Raw genomic sequence first — 23,855 nt, forward strand, 5'->3', positions numbered from 1 at the left:
AGGCGTTCCAGCGCCATACCAGGCTTGACCCTGACTCAAATGGAGGCTCAACAGTTCTGGCTACCCATTTTATATCTCAGTCAGCTCCTGACATTAATAGAAGCTTAAGAAGTTTGAGAGGACTCCCCTGATGGCGCAGATGACAAAGCGCCGCGCTGTGAGTCTCTCCGAGGCCTCTGCAGTGCCGGTTCCATGCCGGCCGGCCAGCAAGGGTCCCACATGGCACAGCAGACCTCTCCTGCCTCGCCCGCTACTCCCTTCAGCAGTGTATTTCGTCAGTCGGCCTGATCTGTTCCCCACTCTCTCTCTGGTGAATCCTCTCACCCTCCCACATATCTGGCCTGGACCCCTGTTCTAGTGTAAATGAATAAATAAACCTTTTTTTTTTTTTTTTTAAAGAAGGCTGAGGACTGTCCTCAAACCCCTATCCAGGATCTGCTGAATATGGCCTTGACAGTTTTTAAAAACCGGAAGGAACAGGACAGGGCAGAGAGGGAACCCCGTAGTCTCCAGAAGGCTGGGCTTCAAGCTCAGGCCCTGGTAGGGCCTTGAGACTGCCAGGCCATGTTCCTTCAACCACCGCAGTGCCTGCCGGCCGACAGAGGATGACAACGGGCCCCATGGCCCCCAACCGACCACCGCTGGGAGCCTGCTTCAAATGTGGTCGAGAAGGCCACTGGACCAGACAATGCCTCAACACCTGCCAGGACCATGCCCCATCTGCAACGTCCAGGGTCACTGGAAAAGTGACTGTCCCTCCATGCCTGGCTGCGGTGGACCAGTCCTTCCAGCCCCTGCAACTCTTGCCACCGGCGGTCTTCGGTTTGGCAGCTGAGGACTGAAGAGGCCCGGACTCATCGACCCCGATAAACTTCAAGGAGCCCAGGGTAACAGTCAAGGTAGCAGGAAAGTCCAACTCCTTTCTGGGCTCTCCTTTAATATGTTGCTGGCCTCCTTCTCTGCAGACCTTCTCTGCCACAATCTCAGCAACTCACTGCACAACTCCTCACCTTCCTGGGCTCAAAAGGATACCGTGTCTCCCCGTCCAAATCCCAACTTTCAGTTCCCACAGCCGTCTATCTGGGTCTTCCACTAACTCCTTCCTCCAAACAGCTGACGGTGGACCACAAACAGGCCATCCGGGACCTTCCCTCCCCTGAATCGGCAGAACAAATCCTTTCCTTCCTAGGTTTGGTCGGATTCTTCCGTCACTGGATCCCTAATTTTGCTTTCCTAGCCAAGCCACTGTACGACACAGCAAAAGCCTCCCTCGAAGGACGTCTCCAATCTCCCGGGGAGGTCTGCAGGGCCTTCCTTTTACTCACACATATCCTCCTTAGGGCACCTGTCCTTGGCCTTCCTGACCCAGAAAAGCCTTTCCTCCTGTGCACAGACGCACATAGGGGTATGGCGGCAGGTGGCCTTTCCCAGCCTCTGGGCCCAGCCCTGTGTCCTGTCGCTTATCTCTCCAAGCAGATGGATCCCACCGTCAGGGGCTGGCAACCTTGCCTTAGAGCCCTGGCGGCGGCAGCTCTACTCATCCGGGAACCCCTCAAACTTACTCTGGGAGGACCTGTCCAAGCACATTCCTCGCACAGCCTTCAGGCCCTCCTGTCTCCCCGCCCGCTCTCCACTCTCCCTCCTGCCCACTCACAGGACTTCCACGTGCTCTTTATCGAAAACCCTCTGGCGAGTCTCACTCAGTCAACTTCTCTCAACCCAGCCCCTCTTCTGTCTCTGGCCCCCCTTCTGCCGCTCATTCATGCCCTGAAATCCTGGGCGAAATGCAAACCTCCAGACTGGGTTTGGCCGACTCCCCTTTGTCAGCTGCCTACTGGGCTCTGTCTGTAGACTGCAGCTCTTGCGAAGGTGCGCGAGGTCAGCGGAGGGCTGCCTAGGCCATGGTTACCCTCGATCAGGTCATCGAGGCAGGAAAGCTGCCCGGGGGAACCACCTCCTGAAAGGCAGAATTCAGAGCACTTACCGGGGCCCTGACCCTCAGCAACCATAAGAAAGTCACGATCTATACGGATTCAACATATGCCTTCCTTATGGCTCACAGTCCTGCTGCGATTTGGCAGGAAAGGGGGTTCCTCTCCACCCAGGGGTCCCCCATCATGAACGTTAAACTTGCCCTTAAGCTTCTAGCGGCCTTGCAGCTTCCAACTGAAGTCGCCATTATCCACTGTGAAGGACACCACACGGACAATTCTTATGTGACCACAGGGAATAACAAGGCTGATGCAGCACCAAGGGCTCCCACAACTCACTCTGCTGCAGATCCTGGTCCTATTCTCTCTCTATCTGTCCCCTCCATCACTCCGACTTAGAACCTAATGAACGCCAAATCCTGATTCCGCTCTTCCACCCCTCCTTGAATGCAAAAGTCTGGCAGCTGTGTTCCCATCGTCAAACCGGTGCTCCTGGATCACCTCAAGGGGGAATTCACCAACCTCCTTCTTCTGCAGCTCACCAGCTGCGTGGACACTTACCCGGACAGGATAGGCAGGTTGATTTTACTCACCTCCCTACTCACAAAAAAGTTAAATATCTGCTCACAACGGTTGATACAATAACAGGTTGGGTCAAGCCCTTCCCCGCAGCTAGAGAAACGGCTCAGGGGGTAACCGAGGCCCTTCTTAACCACATTATCCCATGCGTTGGCCTCCCCACATCTGTCCTATCTGACAATGGTCCAGCTTTTATCTCAAAGATTACTCAGCAGGTCTCCGCGGCTCTGGGTATCACCTGGAAGCTTCACATTCCCCACCACCAGCAATCCTCAGGGAAAGTGGAGCGCGCCAATGGGCTAATCAAGGGTCACCTGACTAAACTCTCCTGAGAGCTCTGCAACTGCTCCAGGAACATGCAGACCGGTACTTACCCAGTCCTGCCCGAATCTCGACCTCCTCAACTGACCTTCCCCACCACTGCATCCAGGAGACAAAGTTCTGCTCAAACCGCTTCAGCCAAAGCCACTGCAGCCTCCATGGACTGGTCCGCACACAGTCATTCTCATCACGCCTATAGCGGTAACACCTCTGGGAGACCCCTGCTGGCACCATCTCTCTCGGGTCAAACGTGCGCCCGAAGACAAACAGTATGTATGTTGTAACCTGGGTCCTACTAGGATGCGCATTTCTTGTCAAAATCTCCCCTAGCTCAGTGTCCTATGTGTGGAAATTCAAAGTTAGGGAGACCTTTGTCTCAGGATCCACGGAGAGTACCCACTTGGTGGGTACTGCGGATGCCCACAGGCCGGATGCACAGCACCCATCACTCTCACCCTAACTCTTTCATCAATGAACAACACTATGAACACCATGTTTTCTTTCTTTTACCATCAAACCTTAGATCATTGCAAGAATACCTACAAAGAATATGGGGGGTGCCCTTGCCCGTCATGTGCAGTGCACCTTCCAGACAAAGGCTGAATGTTCTCTCCATCTGTCATAATACGGGTTTCAATACGAATCAAGTTAACTATACTATTTCAGGTCCTTGGGACCTACGCTGGGTACAGGGAGTCCAAGCCACAGGGTACACGGGCTGGCATTCCTACACAGTGGCAACATTTTCCCATCTCAAGGGACTATGTCCCGACACAAAATGCCACAGTCCAAGTCTCCCAGGACATCCTCCATTCAGAGCAAGTCCTACAAAATCAGCTAACATCATCAGAAAAGACGGAGACACCCTCAACCTGGATTCGTAAAATACAAAACGCTATACTATTCCTACATAACTCTTTTGGATCTAATACCTTTCTTGTTTCCTCTGTGCTTCCCTTCAGAGGCCTCTACTGGCAGCAGCTCCAATTCATCTCAATACCACTATGATCAAGATTACAGACGCTGCTTGCCAGACTCCCCAACTCTCAGTCCCCCTATGGGACTCCAATCACAGCTACCCCTGCTATCCATCTGCTGCCCTTGTCGGCTTTCATTCCTGCACTTCTAACATTTCGGTTAAAGGTATCTACCCCTCCTTAGAAAAAACCTCTGTGTCTTTAGCATCATCACAAAGACAGCTCCCCTCCCTGGCACAGGCCATGCTCCAAAACCGGCGGGCTCTGGACCTGTTGACGACTAACAAGGGGGGCACCTGCCTGTTCCTCAGGGAAGAATATTGTTATTGTATCAATGAATCAAAGATTGTAGAACAAAATGTGGAAGCCTTCATGAAACTACGCAAAGACGTGGAAAGGGAAAGCGGGGGCTCCAATTCCCCGCTGACATGGTTTCAAAATCCTATAGTGTCATGGCTCCTCCCACTCTTGGGGCCAATACTAATGATGATTTTACTTTTTTTTTTCTTTTTGCTCCTTGCCTCCTGAAATTCACACAGGCTCACATTCAGGAAATGTCTCCTACCACCTTTGACCAACTCCTTCTCCACCCACGTTATCGCATCCCTGCAGAAGACCCTCATAACCAGGCCTGAGCCACCCCCTTGGCTCTCTGCCAGACCAGAGAGCAGTAATGAGGGAGCAGCACCTAGAGAAGGGGTTCTCATAAATGGGCTGGCCCAGGACAAAGAGGAGCGGCGAATGTGCGTGGAGGGGAAAGGGGTGGAAAGTAGCTACGTCACAATCCCTGGGAACCATCCTTATGTCACATCAAGAGCTGGGTGCTTGATTTGTTGCCCCAGCCCCCAGGACTAACCCCCTTTCAGGTTTCTCTTGTGGCTTTAGATTACCAACTTGAAGGGGACCCAAGACCATGGGACCCATCCATGGGAGAGGGTTCAGGCTCGCTTGCTCTGTACTGTACCCCACCTTTAAACACTGAGCGCCTACAAAGCCTACACTTCCCTAGTAAACTTGAAACGCTGGCAACTGCTCTGGGAGACACTGGGAAGAATTGTTTAGTTTGGTTTTCTGCGGGGTTTCTACTTCTCCACGGAGACTTTCCAATTTTTGTCTGACTTCTCCATCTCACATTGTAATTCTTTATGACCCTGGGGCCAGAGTGCCCCCCAATCAGTGCTCTTTGGAGTGATCTGTTTACCCTCTGTGGATCAGATCCCAGCAAACTGACCTTCCCAGTTGGGAATCTTCCCCCAGTCGTCTCAACATGGGTTGCTCAGCTCACCACAGGATAAACAGGCGACTGAAGCATCAATTCTGCTTGAGTCTCCTGAGAAAAAAAAGCCTTCTGTGTTAATGCACGTATGCAGACATATGTGAGATTGTGACAGATTGCTCTGAAATGGGCCTGGCTGTGCCCCTGGCTGTCCCCTCACTGCCTCCTGCCATCAGCATCCACTGGTGCAGGAGCTTGAGCAGCGCTGCCTGCTGGCAGCTACTGAGTCATGGCATCCCAGAAGTTCGAGTCTGAAGACTGAGTGAAAATTCCTAAACATTTTTTCTTTAAACCAAGTTATCAGTCCATTTCTTCTGTCATTGGGAGGATGGGACGGGGGGACTTCTCACAGCACCTGGTGGAGATGTTGGTGGCATGACGTCAGATGGCAAATCTAACTTGTAAAGTGGGGTGTGAGTACAGGGGCTTGCCGTTCTCGTGAGCCTCAACTCTCTTTTTCCTCTCCGCAGTTGAGAGACTACCAAAGGAAAAACATCTTGGGGTCTCCTGCAAGAGACCACTGGAAGTGGTTGTAAGTCATCTGAAGATGTAAGTCTTGCTCAGCCAGGCTGGGAGAGGGGTGCTCCAGGGGCAGCTCAGTGAGAGGTGAAGAGCATGAAAGAAGTGGGTAAGAACCCTGGGTCTGAGTGCGGCCTCTCCGTAGCTCTGCTGGGGATCTGATTTGGGGCGACACTGTTTAAGCTCTTTGTCCACCTGTGAGTCAGGGTGCTACAGCTCTACTTAAATCTAGGCAGCATCCGTGAGAGGATTGTGCATTCATCCCTTCGTGCGGGGCCTGGTGCGCAGTGAGCCTTCAGTACAGGGCGTCGCTATGGACTTCTTGCTCTGGCAATTTCCCTCATCCCCAGCCTCAAGGGGAAGCCAGTCAATGAGGACACCCTCTCCCTTTAGGGCGGCACAGATGAGCCCTGGGTGCTCGGGATTAGGTGTCCTCTGAGGTGGGAGTCCGTCTTTGCCACCGACTTGCTGGGTGATCCCAGGGAAAGTCACGTCCTTCTCAGGCCTCAATTTCCTCAACTGGAAGATGAAGTTGTTGGGCCAGATCAGTGTCTTCCAGACTGATTTGGTAGCTTTGATCATCTCTTGGTTCATGTTGCTTCCTGCCTCAGGCGAGGTGGTGAGTGGCCGTTTGGAAAGAAGGCACAGGCCGTGGTATGATCCCTCGACCATGTCTCCATCATCCATCGTCCAGAGCTGCTCTCTCTTTCCTTCTCTGACCTTCTTGTCTCCTCTAAGCCGCTTTTCTCTTCCTCCCCTTGCCCTTGTTTTTCTCTTTTCACCTCCTGTAGATTCAGGACATTCTGCAGGTGCTGTGTCCGACCTTAACCGCTCCAATGGGGTAGCCCTCCCCCCATTGGACAGGAGGAAGGTGAGGCCGTGCCGAGACCCCCTCTCTGGCTTGGCCTCTCCCAGCGTGCATGCCCGAGGCTTGTCTGGTTGAGGTATTTGGCCTCTGGCTGATTTTATGTTGCCATCATTAACCCTCGGTGTGTCCACGTCTGCGATTTCACCTGCTTGGTTGATCGTTGTTTTCCTTCCCGCACATCTTTATCATTTTGGAGAAGATACAATACACCGTGAAGGGTAAGAGGTCATTTGGGAAGAGCTTCCAGAGCAGGGGTGTGAGATTTGGGCCTTCCAAGCCTCCAGGGTGAATGCTCAGGGGCCCGTCCTACTAGGAGAGCCTCAAACCCCCGCCCCAAACACGGGGCTTGCCCTCTGGGCATGTCCCGCAAAGACCAACAGTCCACACTGCAGTTGATTTTCCGAAGTGATGAATTCATTTTAGCTTAGGAGTGGGAAATGCAGGCTTAGGAGAAAGGGGGCTTTTGTTATAGGTGCAAGGGTTCAGGTGAGTTTTGTAGCAGAAGTGCAAGTGCGTGAGGTTCACCAGAGATGAGTGACTGGGACATTTTGCCCGTTGTCTTTTAAAAATCAACTGGACACTTACCCATCTCCCATGGGCCCTTGGCAGCAGACACTTTGCTAGGCGGCAAGGTGGGATGTGGCAACTGAGGGAGCAGTTGGCTCTGAAGGGTCTGGAGGCTGGAGGGGTGGCTTTTGACACTGATGTGTTGAGGTGGGCAGTGTTCATCCCCGTGGAGAGCGGGTGACGTGGGAGTCCCGGGCAGAGGGTGGGTGCAGGAGATGATCAGATTCGGAGCCCAGAGAGCGCTTGGCAAGAAGCTAAGGTGCCTGGGGTGCCCTGGGCTGGGGATGACCTCTTCCTGATGTGGGAGGGGACACCGAGCTCTGGGTCTCCAGCTGTATTGGGTGGCGTCTCATTGTTACTTCTGTCTGTCCTGGCCCATCAGAGTATGGAGATGACCGGCTCCCTCCAAACAGAGCAACACACCAAGAGCGAGCTGGCCATGAAACTCGGCCAGGTACGGGAGAAGCTGGCAGAGCTGAAGGAGCTGGTAAGGCCTGCGCTAGCTGGGAAGGGCTCGGAGGCCTCCGGGAGGGAGGTCCTTAGGCCGGGACAGAGATGGCTCCAACTCAGGGCTGGGGGGCACTGAGGACCCTGCAGTCCTGTCAGGTCCGTGACCACCTGTGCCCTAGGCTCTGACATGAAGTGGTGGGTTCCTCGGGACTGCAGGTCACCTCCCTGCTGGAGGCATGAGCCAGTAGGGGAGAGACGAGGAGACGTGGAGACATCCTGGTTCCAGACTTGGCTCTGGGTCGCGCTTCACTGAACAGGGCTGAGCCTCCGCATCCTTCACTTCAGAGAGCACTAGAAAGCAGTTCTGCTTCGGTGAGGAAAGGGGTCTGGGCAGGTGGCAAAGTCCCACAGTGCCTGCCTCAGGAAGAGGGGCCTGTGACTGTCCCCCGCATCTTTGGGCACAGATCTGGGAGATGACTTGGTGGCGGGAGCTAGCAGCAGCGGTGGTCTCCACTCTGCTGCTCCACCACAAGTCCGTTGTAGCAGTTGCTCTTCAGAACTGCCCTTTTCTGCATGCTTCCTGGGTTATGGGCAGGACCAATCAGGTGGTCCAGTCAGCCAAGGATGAAGATGGTCCAGGGCCTCCCTGGTGGCCTAGAGGTTAAGTCTCGGCACCATCACCACTGCTGCCTGAGTTTGATCCCTGGCCGGGAGCTGACCCACAGGGCGCAGCAGACCTCTCCTGCCTTGCCAGCTGCTCCCCTCAGCAGTGTGTTTCAGTCAGTCTGCCTGTTCTGCTCACTCTACACCTTTGGCCAATACCCCAGTTCTTCTGCACAAAAAAAGAAAAATAGTCCAACCAGAATTGATGTTGTGACACCCTGAAGAGTGATATAAGCCAGGGTTAGAGGGAGCTGAGGGGCTCTGTTCCAACCTCCAAAGAAAGAAGGGGAAGACTCTGTTCCTGGCCTCCGAAGAAAGGAGGGCCAGAAGCTGAAAGAAGACAAGCAGCATCCAGTAGCCAACCTCTGCGGGAGGAAGAGAGGATGAAGACCTCTGTCAGAGATGGGGCCTCCAGTCAGTGTCTGACATCACCTCATAGGAGCACCAAAGGCTCTGGACCTCATGTCTGAAAGAGCTGTTTGTTGCTGGTGTTGTCCAGCAACTCATAAAGAGCTTTTAACCCTTGGTGTCTCTGACACCGGCTGGGATCCCAACTGAAAAGGGTATTCACAGGGCATGAGGATGGGATGTCAGGATAGGCCGCAGTGGCACCCACCTGCACAGGCTATAAGACAAGAGGGCTGCCAAAAAGCCCCAAAGCCAAAACCATGGGCTCGAGCAATACAGTACCCATACGATAGGGGCCTACAGGCTAGAACCGATGGAAGGATAGTGCCCAGAAGGGGACTCATCACTGTGGTTCTCAATCGTGTGCACAATTGCAAGAGACTTCAGGCTCTGGAAACAACAACCTTGGGGGCCTCCCCTGGCGGCACAGTGGTTGAGTGTTGGGCTGCGAAGCTGCTTGCAGCCTCTACTGCCCGCAGCCTCTGCAGCGCCGGTTCGATCCCTGGCCACAGGTGAGGGTCCCACATGGTGAGACAGTCCTTTCCTGCCGCCCGCTGCTCCCCTCAGCAGTGTACTTCTTCATTCTGCCTGCTCTGCTCTCCACTCTGGCTCTGGTGAATTCTCTCACCCTCCCGCGCTTCTGACTGTACCCAGTGCTTGTATAAATAAAATTAAAAAAATAAAAAAGTTCTGTTTGCAGAACTTCTAACCTCCTGGAACCCCCTGCGCAGAATAAGCAGTTGCTCTCAGAGACTCTGGCTCCCTTTAGGGCGGCAGGTGCCAGCACACCCACAGAGGACCTTACACTACTTCAAAGGAAACTGGCACCCCCATGATCACTGCAGCACTATTTACAGTAGCCGAGCTGTGGAAGGGATGGTACATAGATAATAGGATACTACTCATCAAGAAACATAAACTCATGCCATCTGGGGCAACGTGGATGGAGCTAATGGAAATAAGCCCAAAGGAGAAAGACAAATATGTCACTTAGATATAGATATAGAAAAATTAAACAAAGGGCTAGTTTAAGCTATCCCTTGAGTCTCCCAGGTGGTGCCTGACTACTGGCTGGGGCTGCAGACCAGCCCAGACTTTCTGGCCTGACAGCTGGATGGTGGACTGACCCTCTCTAATTTGACATCAAACTCATTTGATGACAAAGCCTGACTCCAGCTGACTGAGTCCCACATTGTGTCTTGTCGCACCTGCACCACCACTGGGTCTCCAGCCTCTGCTGTTTGCTGGGTCTGAGATGGATGCTGCATGTAATTTTTTGTTTGTTTTTAAGATTCATTTTTATTTATTTATGCATAGAAAAACTGGGGTATAGGCCAGAGGTGCAGAGGGTGAGAGGATTCACCAGACACAGAGTAGGGAGCAGAATAGGCCAATTCCACTGAAATCCACTGCTGAGGGGAGTGGTGGGTGAGACAGGAGAGGTCTGCTGCCCCATGTGGGTTGCTCCCTGGCCAGGGATCAAACTCAGTTCTAAGCAGTGATAGCACTCAGACTTAAACCTTATGTCACCAGTGAGGCCCTGTTTTTAATATATTTTTTACATCTTTTGATATTATTTAAAATAATAGAAGTGCTCCTACTGCTCTACTTTCATAATAAACACGCTCCTTCCTCCCAGCCTTTGGCTCAGGTCGGGTTTACATGTGTCTTTGTCACCTTTACTCCTTGTCCATCTCTCATGACAAAGCAAGCTCCACGTCTCCGGGGTCCTCTCTCTGCTCCCCATTGCATCTGCAGGGGAGGCAGATTGGGGAGGCAGGAGCCAGCCAGGGAGAGGGATGCTGGGAAGTGAGGAGGAGGCAAAGGCAGAGAACACTTGGGAGATGCTCCCCGGTTCACTGAGAAAAGCATTTCTCAAAGTGTGGTTGTGGAATCCTTGAAGTCACCCAGAGCCTGTCACAGGAGCCATGAGGTCAAAACTATTTTCAAAACGCCACTTAGACACCATTGGCTTTTTCACTATTTTGCCATCTGCTGAGGTAAAACTTACTAAAAATGGAGCTTATATTCCTAATTGCACTTATTCTTCACGACTACTTACCTCAGAAACACAACTCCAAGCCAGTTTCATTTCAAAGTGTCTTGGTTGAAGCATTAAAAATTATCATTATTCTATCATCCTCAAATCCACATTTTACAGCACCTGATGTGATGACAGGCAAGTGCACATGCAACACTCCTGCTGAGTCCCCAATTACCATGTGCTAAGGAAAATATTTGCATGAGATGAATTAGACTGTTTTTCTTTTTTTTTGTAGGCAATACCGACTTCACATGAAGGAATGAATGACAAAATCTGTGGCTATTTGATTTGGTTAATGAGCAGACATTGTCCTGAAAATGAGTGTGTGCTCCTTTGAGAAAATCAACTGACAATTGCTAACTGACAGTAACTTCACCTTGACCAAATATAAGTGCTCAGAAAAAAACTAGAATCATGGAAAATTGTGTCCTATCACTAACTTGACAACTTCCAGTACTACTTTTACTTTTTGGATTTGTGGTGAAAAATAAAACGAATTTTTTAAAATAATTTGATTCCGGTGTAATGAACATTGAAGAGCTTTATAACTTGTGGAACAATATATTACTTTAAAAAAATCACACATTAAAACTAACTGCAGTTAGTTTTATGCAAGAGAGGACTTTGCAAATAACCTTGGAGAAAATACCACCTGTATAGATTTAATTTAGTATCAAAATGGAATATTCACAGTAATGTGAAAACACTACTCCAACATATTTGTGTGAGGCTGTAGACATTTATTTCATAGACTTCAACCAGAACCACAGGAGGGTCTGGCGAGGAGACACGGCTCAGCAGACACTAGGCCAAGGCTCAAAGTGTCCAAGCCAGAGCCAGGCCAGGGAGTAGTGCTGGCCAGGGATGGCGGGGGGGTGGGGGGGGGTGGGGGGGGTGGTCACGGCTCCCGCCCCCACCCCCCACCCCTAGTCTCGGGCCCCCATGACCCCTGAGGCCTTGGCCCCTGCCAGGCCCCTTGACCAGGGAAGAGCCCGCGGGACTTTCACCCTTTAGGTTTCATTTAAGTTTGGGATTATTCAGGGCGGGAGATCTGGTGCGGGCGGGAGACCACGGGGTGACTGAAGGGCCGGGGCTCAGGGTCTCCCACGATCCAGAGGACACTGGGCTGCGCCGCGGGGCCCGACGGCGCCTCCCCCGCGGGCACGACCAGCTCCCCACGACGGCGCCGGGGACTCGCCCTGGGCGGGGACCTGCGCGCCTGGACCCGGGGGGCCCGCGGCTCAGCTCCCCGGCGCGAGGGGGAGGGGGAAGGTCGGGCAGAGCAGGACGGGAGCAGCCTGTGGGGCGGGTGCGTGGAGGGGCCCCCAGACTCCTGGGGATGGGGAAGGAGGCGCCGCAGCTCAGAGGTGAGAGGGCTGCGGGGCCTTTGATCTCCCTGAGGCGCGCACCCCGCAGGGAAATGGAATCATGGTGAGAAAGCGCCCCCTTCTGGCCGGAGAGGGAGCTGTCGGCCACGTTTTCCAGCTCTGGGATGGAGACTGGCCCGGAGGCTCCTACTTTTTCTGAAGGACAGTTAAGGAATCCAGTTCCTCCTGAGAAAGAGGGGAGACCACCCATGAAATCACCCTTCACTGGATCCTTTTGACCGGCGCCATCTTAGGAGCAACGAGTTTCTCTCTCGAGATCTTGTGTTTTGGTCAGAGCATTTTTGGAGATCTCACTCCTGCCTGTCTGTGTCATCACCCTCCACCCAGGTCAGCAACAAAATGCTCAGAGACCTGCATCCCACCCTGGGCTCTCACCTGCTCTCCCGGACTCCCAGACCAGGCTGGTTTCTGGGGTTTGTGCCCCTCCCTCCATCTACACTGTTCTCTCCACTGGAGGATGGTCACATGAGGCTGCTTCAGTGTCCATGGAGGAAACAAAAAGCATTAAAATTCCATTTCTTCCTACTCAGGCCCCCCAATCGCCATATGTGACCCATCACCCCATCTCTGAGCATGAGGTCACCCCGAGGTGCTGGGCCTTGGGCTTCTACCCTGATGACATCACCCTGACCTGGCAGCGAGTTGGGGAGGACCTGACCCAGGACACAGAGCTGGTGAACACCAGGTGGGGGGGCAGTGGGGACTGGAAACTTCCAGAAGTGGGCAGCTGTGGAGGTGCCTTCTGGAGAGGAGCAGAGATACACGTGCCATGTGCAGCATGAGGGGCTGATAGCACCCCTAGTCCTGAGATGGGATAAGGAGGGAAATGTGGGCACAGAGGCTGACTCGGGGCCATCAGAAGCCCTTCTGGAGACCTTCAGAGAGTCAGACCAAGGCCTCAGGTTCAGGGTCTGACCTTCCCTTCCCTTCCAGTGCCACCTCCTCAGTTCTCCATCCTTGCCGTGGTCCTCATTTCCAGCTCGGTTTTCTTTAGAGGTGCTCATTGGACACAAGTTGGCTTCATGTGTGAGGGGGTAGAAGAAGTGCTCAGGTAGGGAAGGGAGTGGGGGATCTTGTCCACTGGGGGCTTTCATGTCCCAGGGAGAACTTGCCCTGCCTGGTTAATGGGAAGTACCATCCACACACACGGGTGTTGCCCAGAGGGCATTTGGTCCAGTCCCCCCTCACCTCCTTTCTTCATTTTTCCCAGTCCTGACCTGGGTCTTTAGTCCCAGTTCTGGAAACTTCCCTGTTCTGCAGGATTAGAAGATTCCTTTAGGACTTCTGACCTGACTACTCCCTGGTCTCACCTGATGCTTCTTCCCACAGGAGGACAAGGAGGAAGCTACACTCAGGCTGCAAGTAAGTGTGGTCAAGGCTTGGATCCCTGAGCCCTGGGAATGGTGTAGATGGAGCCCATGGGGGAGTCACTCTCATCAGTTTCTCCTGTGGTCTCATCTCTCACCAAGTTTTGTTGTGTTCTCCCCTGGGCAGCCACATCCCTGTGCTCTGAAGTGTATCTCCGCCCCTATAGGTGAGACCCTGGAGAATTGCAGTGGGGGTGGGGATTGAGGCAGAGAGGCTGGGACTATGCAATGGGGATGCTTTCAGGAGGACATCTTGGGAATGCAGTGGACCATTGATAATGTTAACACTCGGGTAATGAGTGAGCTGTCAGGGGTGAAGATGCCACCACATCCTAGCAGGGGCCAGGACAGGAGGAGGGGTCCCGCCCAGCTCCTTACACCTCAAGCCAACCATAAACCTCCTCCTCTTCTGCAGGTCCAATGCTGTTTCAGTCCCACTCAGAAGCTCCTTCTCCATGGAACTGTATTTATTGGGGTGTTGTTCTGACACTCTTTACACTGTGTGAAATTTGAATTACTTTATTCTGGGGCTTGATGTTAATTGACTTCCCATCATTTTATATTGTGTACCCTGTCATTCTTGTTACACACACACACACACACACGCACACACACACACATGCGCACATTCCCCTCTCCTTGGGAACCAGACCCTCACTCAGCGCTGGGGTACTCTGACCCTCTGTCTCTGGTCCCCTCAGAGCCTCCCTCTCTGCAGTGTCTCTACTCAGCAGTGCCTGGGCAGCCCCAGGAGTCCCTGCACCTCCTGCCTCTGCCCTTGTGGGCAACCAGCCCCTCACCCTGCATGGCAGTGAGGAGGCGAAGGCCAAGTCCTGAGGTCAGTGACCAATAGAGGAGACAATTTACCTTTTTCTTTTCTTTTCCCCCTCATTGTATTATTCAGTTGAGGTTAGCATTGGTTTACACACTGCATGTGTTCAGAGGCAAGGGTCACATCTCTTCAGATGTTTGTTACCACATCACACCCACCCTAAGGGCACCCGTAGTCTTCACTACAGTCCATCGGGCCCTCTTCCTACTTTGTTTCCTACTCTTACCCCCAGCCATAGCTTCAATTCTACAGTCATATATATAGAATATGTTTTGGTTTAGTTTCATCTGTCCCAACTTTGTTTCTTTATATTCCAAATATGAATGAAATCATCTGTATATAACTTTTTCCTTCAAATTTATTTCACTTAGCATAATCCCATCCATATCTATCATGTTGTTGCAAATTCAATATTTCATCTTTTTCACAGCTGAGTAGTATTCCATAGTGTGTATAGCTTGTGTTCTTTATCCCCTCATCTGCCGTTGGGCACTTAGGTTGTCTCCATAGCTTGGTTATAGTAGACAGTGCCGCAGTGACTGTAGGAGGTGCATATTCCTTGGAATTAGTGTTTTAACTTCTTTGGATAAATACCATGGAATGGGATCCTTGACCATATGACAGGTCTATTTTGAGGAACCTTCATTTTTTTTTTTCCCCATAGGGGCAGGACCAATGTGCTATCCATAGAAAACGGAGGTACCAAGTTACCGCCCCGCCTAAGGAAAGGTGGGGCTGAGCAGGGATGAGAAGCTAAGGAAGAGGAGGAAGACATGGAGCAAGATGGGGAAAGGAGACTGAGGAGGTGCATGGAGCAGAGAGACATGTGAAGAAGAAACCACGCCTTGCTTCTCACTTGGACTTGTGCCATGGAGTTGGGGACATGGAAAGAGACATGTGAAAGATTAAAAACATGGGTGAGAGACTCATGGGGAGGCTGACAATGACCGCTGTTATCTTGTCATGGATTTAGATTTTGTTCTTTTCCTTCCAGACTTGCCTGGCCCCTCCTGACCCTTTCCCATGGGTCTCTACCAGTAGGTGCCTTAACCTTGTGGCAGGCGTTCGGGCCCCAGTGGGCCTGCTTTGGGCCCAGCCTGTTTGGCTGGGCATTGACCCATGAGGGGACGGGTAACTTTGGGTGCTTCACTTGGGAACTATACTAACTATATTCTTTCTCTTCTTCTCTCTCTATTGCACACTGATTCTCTATTTTATAGTAATTGTATTAAAGTTCTTTTCTATTGAAGGTCTTACACTTTAGTGTATGTTTTGTCTTTATGCAGCTGATGGCAGATCCCATGTAGAGTGTGCAGTTTTGAAGGTCCAGGGAACCCCTCATTCTGCCCACTGACAGGACAAGACATCATTCCCACCCACCATGTGCCAGAGTTCCTTTTTCTCCACACCTTTCAATGGGTCATTCTCACAGATGTGAGGTGGGAACTCACTGTGGTTTTATTTATTTTTTAAAGATTTATTTATTTATTTATACAAGCACTGGGTACAGTAAGAAGCGCAGGAGGGTGAGAGAATTCACCAAAGCCAGAGCAGGGAACAGAACAGGCAGGCTGTCGAAGAAATACACTGCTGAGGGGAAGAGCAGGAGGGGCAGGTGAGGTCTGTTGCACCATGTGGGACCCTCGCCTGTGGCCTGGGATCAAACTGGCTTGCAGAGGCTGCTGGCAGCTTCGCAGCCCAGTGCTCACCCGCTGCGCCACCAGGGGAGGCCTTCATTGTGGTTTTAATTGGCATTTTTTCTGACAGCACATGATGATAAACTTGTATCCATATATCTATTGGCCACATGTGTATCTTTTTTAGAAAAGTACCTATTTAGCTCCTCTCCTCTGTTTTGAGGTGTTTTCTTGTTTTGGAGTTCTTTGTAGATCTTGGATATTAAATCCTTATTGGATTGATGATGTACAAATAGTTTCTCCAATTTGATATTGTCTTTTCATTTTAAGGATAGCTTCCTTCACTATGTAGCTTTTTAGTCTGATGTGATTCCACTGGTTCCTTTTTGCTTTTGAATCCTTGGAGCACAGAAGACACTATGGGCAGTGAAAATCCTCTGTATGATATTCTCATGATGGACACAGGTCATTACACGTGTCCAACACCCCAAGAATGGACAATACCAGAGTAAACCCAAAGGGAAACCATGACTTTGCAACAATGACGAGCAGGTCCATCACTTGTAACCCACGTGTCAGTCTGGTCTTAACACGTGATTTGGTCATGATGTGTGAAGAGTTTTATAAGTTGAGGAATGAAGTGTAATTTACTTTAGAAAGCATATTTCATGCTCATACAAGGACATTTAAATAACACTCAAGGATACGCATAAGTCATTCCCCTCTACCCCCAACACCCCAATCAGCCAGTATCTGCTCAAAACCTAGCAATTTATCTTTTCTCTTCCAAATATATGTAACTCCATGCTCCTGTCTGGGCAATAGTGTTCGTTTTCCCATCAGTAAAGGAGTTCAGGTCACAGAGTTGGGGGGAAACATTTGCAAATCACGAATCTGACAAAAGACTGTATCTACAAATAATGCCGAAAACTCAATGATCAGAAAGAAATAACCCAATTTTAATAAGGACAAAAATAGTGTAATAAATGAATGGCACCTCATCTGTAAAAATGTACAAAACTTCTATACAAACGGCAACTGTATTCATAGAAAAGTGAAAATATGAACAAATGCTCACTATCACAGTTAAGAACAGTGACACCATCACACCTAGGAGAGACTGAAAATGCAAACTCTGCACAATACCAGGTGCTGTCAAGGGTGTGAACAACAGAAGCCTCATTACATTCATTTTTTAAAATTTTTTTATTTATATAAGAGCTGGGGTACAGGCCCAAGTCGCGGGAGAGTGAAAGGGTTCACCAGAGACCTGATTCACCAGATCTGGTGAATCAGGATTCACCAGAGTGGGGAGCAGAACAGACAGACGGACTGAAAGCACTGAGGGAAGCAGCGGGCGAGAGAGGAGATGTCTGCCCTGCCAAGTGGGAGTCTTCCTGGCTGGCCGGGAATCGAACCTGCACTGCGGAGGCTGCGGACAGCTTCACAGCACTACGTTCAACCCACTGTGCCACCGTGGAGGGCCCTCATCACATTCATTTTAAAAGATGCTTTAGGGGCTGAGAGACACATCAGAGCCCTGGGCACTATTGTTGCCTGGTTGAGAACAAAACAGAACCTGGTAAGAGATGACACCACAGGAGGGAGAGATGAGGGTGACTCCCCCATGGAGTCCATTTACACTGTCCCCAGGGGCTCAGGGTCAAACCACTGATCTACACTTACCTAGAGCCTGAGTGTAGCTTCCTCCTTGTCTCCCTGTGGGTAGAAAAATCATGTGAGACCAGGGAGCAGTCAGGTCAGAAGCCTAAAGGAATCTTCTAATCCTGCACCACAGGGAAGTTTCCAGAACTGGGACTAAAGACCCAGGTCAGGACTGGGGAAAAAGAAGAAAGGAGGTGAGGGGGGACTGGAGCAAATGCCCTCTGGGCAACACATGTGTGTGGATGGCACTTCCCAATAAACAGGCAGGGCAAGTTCTGCCTGGGACATGGAAGCCCCCAGTGGACAAGATCCCCCACTCCCTTCCCTACCTGAGTGCTTCTTCCTCCACATCACAGCTGCAGCCACCGCAGCTCCAGTGAGCACAGCTCCAAGGAGAACCAGGCCAGCAATGATGCCCGCGGTGGGGATGGAGGACTGAGGAGGGGGCACTGGAAGGGAAGGGAAGATCATACCCTGAGCCCCAGACCTTATCCTGACCCTCTGAAGGTCTCCAGAAGGGCTCCTGATGGCCCTGAGAACAGCCTCAGTGCCCACATCCTCCTCCTTACCCCATCTCAGGACTTGGGGCTCCAGCAGTCCCTCATGCTGCACGTGGCACGTGTATCTCTGCTCCTCTCCAGAAGGCACCACCACAGCCGCCCACTTCTGGAAGGTTCCATCTCCCCCAGGCCTGGTCTCCACCAGCTCCATCTCCTGGGTCAGGTCCTCCCCATCTCGCTGCCAGGTCAGGGTGATGTCCACTGGGTAGAAGCCCAGGGCCCAGCACCTCAGGGTAACCTCATCCTCAGTGGTGGGGTGGTGAGTCACATGTGTCCTTGGGGGATCTGAGGTGGTAAATCAGAAAAGTCATTTTGTGTTTCCTCCATGGACACTGAAGAATTCTCATGAGACCATCCTCACAATGGACAAGACAACTGGTGTGGCAGGAAGAAGCATAAACTGTAAAAAACAGGCTAATCTGGGGAATCTGTGCGATTCTCCTATTCCTAAGAAAGTTCTGGAATGAGGAGGAAAGCCCAGGGTAGGATGAAGCAGAGGGAGTGGAACACAGACTTTTTATTCCTGACCTGGGTGGAAGGTGAATGACACAGAAAAGAAGGAATCACATAACTGAAAATGTTCTCAGACCAGAAACAAGACTGAGAGAGAAACTCGTGGTTCTCAAACAGGCCCCTGGTCAAAAGGACCCGGTGACGTGTGATGTCAGGGACTGTCTGTCTTTCTCAGGAGAGACGGGATCCCTTCCCTGTCCTTCAGGAGAAGCCGGAGTCTCTGGGAGTCTCTCTCGTGCAGAACATGAAACCCAGGGGAGTCCCCCTCTCGGGACTAGAGAGAGGACTCATTTCCCACAGTGACTCCAGGCAGGGGGGGACCGGGAGGCCTCCAGGCCCCTCTTACCCATGCGCTGCAGAGTCTCCTTCCCGGACTCCAGGCATGTGCGCAGCCACCTCAAGCACCTGCCCTCCGCATAGTTCCTGAAGTTCTCTGCCTCACCCTGGGCCTCCCACTCGCGCCGGGTGATCTGAGCGACCGTGTCCGCAGCGGTCCAGGAGCGCAGGTTCTAGTTCAGGGCCAGGTAATCAGCGCCATCATAGGCGAACTGATCATACCCGCGGAGGAAGTGCCCGTCGGGCCCCACATCGCAGCCAAACATGTTCTGGAAGGTGTGAGATCCTGACCCTGCCCCTTCACTCAGGGATCTCCCCGCCCACGCCCCCTCCCGCCGGGAATAAACTAAACAGAATGAAAGGGGGTGAAAGTCCGGAGGGCTGTTCCCGGGCAGGTTGCAGAGAAGCCTGGAGGGGGAGACCCTGGGCGACCCCCGTCCGTGGGGATGGGGGTGCTGACCCGGCCCGGACCCGCGCCAGCTCACCGGTCTCGCTCTGGTTGTAGAGGCCGAGCAGGGCGTCCAGGTGCGCTGGGAACCAAGGTATGCGGTCCCTTAAGATCCGAGTCCTCCCGTCCCGCTCCTCCTGCTCCTCCTGCTCCACCTGCCCCGCCCAGGGCGCCCGCGGCTCCGCGCTCTGGCCCGGAGAGTCGCTGTGGAACCACCCGAACTGCGTGTCGTCCACGTAGCCCACGGCCATGAAGCGGGGCTCCCCGAGGCCGGGCGGGGTCATCGCGGTGTAGAAAGTCCTCAGGGAGTGGGGGCCTGGGGGCGGGAGGGGAGACCCGGCCTGTTCTTCTCCCCTTCGGGGGCTCGAGTCCCAGGGGGCGCCCACGAGACAGAAAGTGGGTGAAAGACGAATGAGAGTGAAAAGCGGCTGCGGGACGAAAATGGCCGGGACTCGGGGGGCCAGAGGAGGCTGGGGTCTCGGGGGACGGAAAGGGGCCAGGACGGGGCGGGCCGAGGTGGGGGGACACCTAGGGCGGCGGCGAGGTCGCGCCTTTCCCACCCCCGCTCACGCCCTCGCTCCCGCCTCTGGGAGCGCCCTGTCCCCTCCCGACCCGCACTCACCCGCCCGGGTCTCCCTCGGGGCCGCGGCCCCCGCGAGCAGGAGCAGGAGGGCTGCGCCCCCCATCCCCCAGCGCCTCCACCCGGGCTGGGGAGACGGAGTCCCGGCGGGCGGGCGAGGGCTTTGGAACGGGAGACGCGGGGCTGCTGATTGGCTGCTCTGGAGACCTCCAGGCAATGGGGAGTGAGCCCTGGGGTGAGTCACCAGTATCCAGGCAGGAGGACCCGCCCAGGCTGTGAGCCCAGAAGCGGAACCGAGGGGAGAGGGCGAATCCCCAGCAGTCACCTTCCAGCCCTGCACCCCGCGCTGGGGACTGATACCCAGACAGCCACACCCTGAGACTGGGACTTTGCCGCCCCCTCCTCTCCTGCTCAGAGACCTTTGTCACACCGTGTCCCTGAGTCCAGGCCCAGGGACTGGGTCCGCAAGTCTCAGACATTTTTCTTTCAGAAACTCTGTTCAGTCTCACAAATTATTACGGATCCCATGTATAATTTTGTTACGTGGGTTACAGCTTTAAATATTTACTTTACTAGAATAAAACCTTTTTAAAAGATGTTATTGCTTCTTTACTTTAGAATATAAATAACCTGGGGCCTCCCTGGTGGCGCAAGGGGTTAAGCATCAGCACTGTGAAGTGACCTGTAGCTGCAGCAGCACAAGTTGGCCAGGGAGCAACTCACATGGCACCGCAGACCTCTCCTGCCTCACCTGCTGCTCCCCTCAGCAGTGGATTTCTGTAGATCTGCCTGTTCTGCTCCCCACTCTCTGTCTTTGGTGAATCCACTCACCTGCCACACCTCTGGCCTGTACTCCAGTTCTTGTGTGCATAAATAAATAAATCTTTTTTAAAAAGAATACTAATAACCTATGATATGCTAATGATGGAGTTTTTGAGTCAGTGGGTTTGGAGTGAGGGATCCTTGGGGTCACTCTGGGAAAGATGTCACCAGGGCTCCCATTTCAGCAGTACGTGGAGAGTTCCCCAGCAAGTTTCTTCACGAGACAGAGACAATAGTTATATTTAAAGGGAAGGTTTTTTACGGGGAAAAGGATGTCCTAAAGCTAATTCCATACAGGCTTTGTGGACCCCACCCCCACTCCAGACCAAAGCCATCAGGACATTGGGAAAGACAAATCCAGTCACCACCCAAGGGAAGGTGGCTGGGACCTGAGGGTGGGGTTAAGCAGCCAGGTTTGGTATAAAACCAGACACGTGGGCTTTGGTGGGGGGCTCTTTTTTTGGCTCTCCGCCAGCTGGCAGCACTTGGCCAGCTCTGAGAGTGCCTTTATGTTTCCAGGTTGGCGAATAGGGTAGGACGCATTAAAGACTTTTTTCCCTATTTTCTCCCTGAGTTGTACATTTCCTCATGTCCCTTTCCCTTTTATTAACCTTTTGTGTGTGCCTGCAGTGGAGTACAAATAAGTCCCTTTTATGCGCGCAGGTGAGAACCCACAGCCAGGCAACCCATTTTTATATCGGGGCTGCTCAGGTTTATTAGGGAAAGGTTTATTAGGGAAAGGGACAGAAGAGTAAAGGATATTTGCATAGACACAGGTGGGCAGGAAGAGCTGCCCAGAAAGGGACAGGTTTGCTGAGAGAGGCCTGCATGGTTGCAAGTGGGCGGCCTTGAGGAGAGCTGCCTCCACTGAGGGAGGTCAATGAAGAGAAGTGCAGGCATGATACAGGTCATGGGCAGGCAGGAGGCTGCTGCCCGCGGAGGAGAGATTTGGTGAAAAGAGGCACCTGCAGAGTCACAGAGGGAGGTGGACAGAGGGAGTGCTACCCCAGCCTGTGCAGAGACCGCACTAATACAGTCTTCTGTTGGGGAGGGGCCACTCCTTGTGAGCCTTTGGGTTAGTTGCTGATTATGGATAACTGTGCAGAATCTGAAAGCGACCAGAGATTCCACCATGGGCTCAATCTCCATATCTTTACCCTTGGGCCTGTGCTCTAGACAGCAGTCTGATACCTGCTTGGATTTTCTGTTTTGTAATCTAGGCTTTGGTGCCTAAGGATCTTGGTTTCTAGATCTGTGTCAGTGGCTGTGTTAATCCCTTCTACCCCCTGCTCCTGTGTGAGCCAGATTTCTGGTCTTGGGGAACCTCCTTTCCAGTCTGTTCTCCATCATTTACTAACTTGACAACTTCCAATACTATTTTTACTATTGGGATTTGTGGTGCAAAATAAAGTGAAAAAAAATTTTTTAAATAATTTGATTCCAGGGACCTCCCTGGTGGCGCAAGGGGTTAAGACGCAACCTATGAGGTAATCAGAAGCCTCTGCAGCCTCAATCTGCTCTGGATTCCCAGGCCAGCCAGGGAGCAACCCACATGGCATAGCAGACCTCTCCTGACTAGCCCACTGCTACCCTCAGCAGTGTCCTTTGGTCAATCTGCCTGTTCTGTTCCCCACTCTGTGTCTGGTGAATCCTCTCACCCCCCACACCTCTGGTCTGTTCTCCAGCTCTTGTATGCATAAATAAATAAATTTTTTAAAAAAATAAATAATTTGATTCCAGTGTAATGAATACTGAAGAGCTTTATGAAAGGTTTGGCCTGGTAAAGAAAAGGAGAGCCAGGCTAAACTTTCTCAAAGGAAGGGAAAATTTATTGCGCCCCGGGCGGACTTCACGGACCCATGGTGGGGGTCAGTGAAGCCTGGTGGGCTGTTCCCAGGTGGGCTGCCTGGTGGGTTTTTGCATTTGGCCTCCTGCATGGACCTTGACTTTATAACTTAGTGGAACAATATATTACTTTAAAAAAAAAATCACACATTAGCACAAGATCCAAACAATAAGGAAGAGAGTGATGAGAAAATATATTATTGAGCAAATGAATATAAAGATTCCAGCAGAATTTCCAGTCTAGGTGCAATTGTAATATAGTGGTGCCCAGGAAAATGTTCCCTCGCCCCACCCAAAGGAGGGTGGAGCTAAAGAGAAGAGAAGAACCTGGAGAGGAGACAGAAGAAGAAATGAAGCAGGATGGAGCCAGAAGGAGACATGGAGGAGGCACATGGAACAGAGAGACACGTGAAGAAACTGCGTTTGCCTTTTGGTCCTGAAACAGACGTGGTTGAGAGACCCATGGGGAGGAGAGCAATGTTAGCTTTTATCTTGATTTTGATTTTGCTCTTTTCCCTCCAGACTTGTCTGGTTATTTCTGATCCTTTTCTGTGGGTCCCCACTAAAAGATGCTTTAGATTTGTGGCAGGCTTTTGGGCCTCGCTCTGGGCCAATCCCATTCGGGTGGTCTTTTACCCATGAGGGGACGGGTAACTTTGGGTGCTGGATTTAGAAACTATATTCTTTGTCTTTTCTATATAGTTTACTAATTGTATTCAATTTCCTTTCCATTACAGTCTTAAATGTTTTGTCTTGATATGGCCGATGACAGAACCTATTTAGAGCAGGCAGGTTTGCGGGGCCTGGGGTGCTCCTCTCCCTGCCCTGTAACACAATGAACACGCCCATGCAGGCATAATTAACAAGTTTGCTTACTCACAGCTCTTTCCCTTCTAAGATGCATGGCCAGGGCCTGAGCACTCTTATCTACAACGTTGGGCAGTAAACCAGCTGGCCTGTCTCTTAAAGGGCATCCTCAAATACCTCATCTTGCCCCCTCTGCCTGGCGCCCCTTGTCTGGGGACTTTGCAGCAAATGGTTGTGCCTGCTTGTAGGGTAAAGAAAATATCAAGCTTTTCTGCCCTTCTGCCATCAGGATAGATGATGGATCCTTGTCCTGAATGCGTGCCTGATGGCGGGCACCTGGAATAGGGTGTGGGCATAGGTAGATGGGATTCAGCTGAGCTAAGACTGTGCTTTTAAGGGCGGCGTCACGGGGATGCCAGCAGCAGCAGTAGAAGCCGAAGCCGAAACCGAAA

General features: G+C 52.0%; 1 pseudogene across 1 annotated transcript in view; it reads right to left on the reverse strand.

Moving 5' to 3' along the window:
• The window catches only part of LOC311188335 (class I histocompatibility antigen, Gogo-C*0101/C*0102 alpha chain-like), a 129,419-nt pseudogene that overhangs the window by 87,103 nt on the left and 18,461 nt on the right, over positions 1 to 23,855 (reverse strand). The window contains exons 2-3 of the transcript in view: positions 18,912 to 19,247; positions 18,062 to 18,337 (exon numbers count right to left, since the gene is read on the reverse strand). The product of the transcript in view is annotated as a class I histocompatibility antigen, Gogo-C*0101/C*0102 alpha chain-like (transcript). The remainder of the gene's footprint in view (positions 1 to 18,061; positions 18,338 to 18,911; positions 19,248 to 23,855) is intronic.

Source organism: Talpa europaea, assembly GCF_964194135.1.
Source record: "Talpa europaea genome assembly, chromosome: 2".
Lineage (NCBI taxonomy): Eukaryota > Metazoa > Chordata > Mammalia > Eulipotyphla > Talpidae > Talpa > Talpa europaea.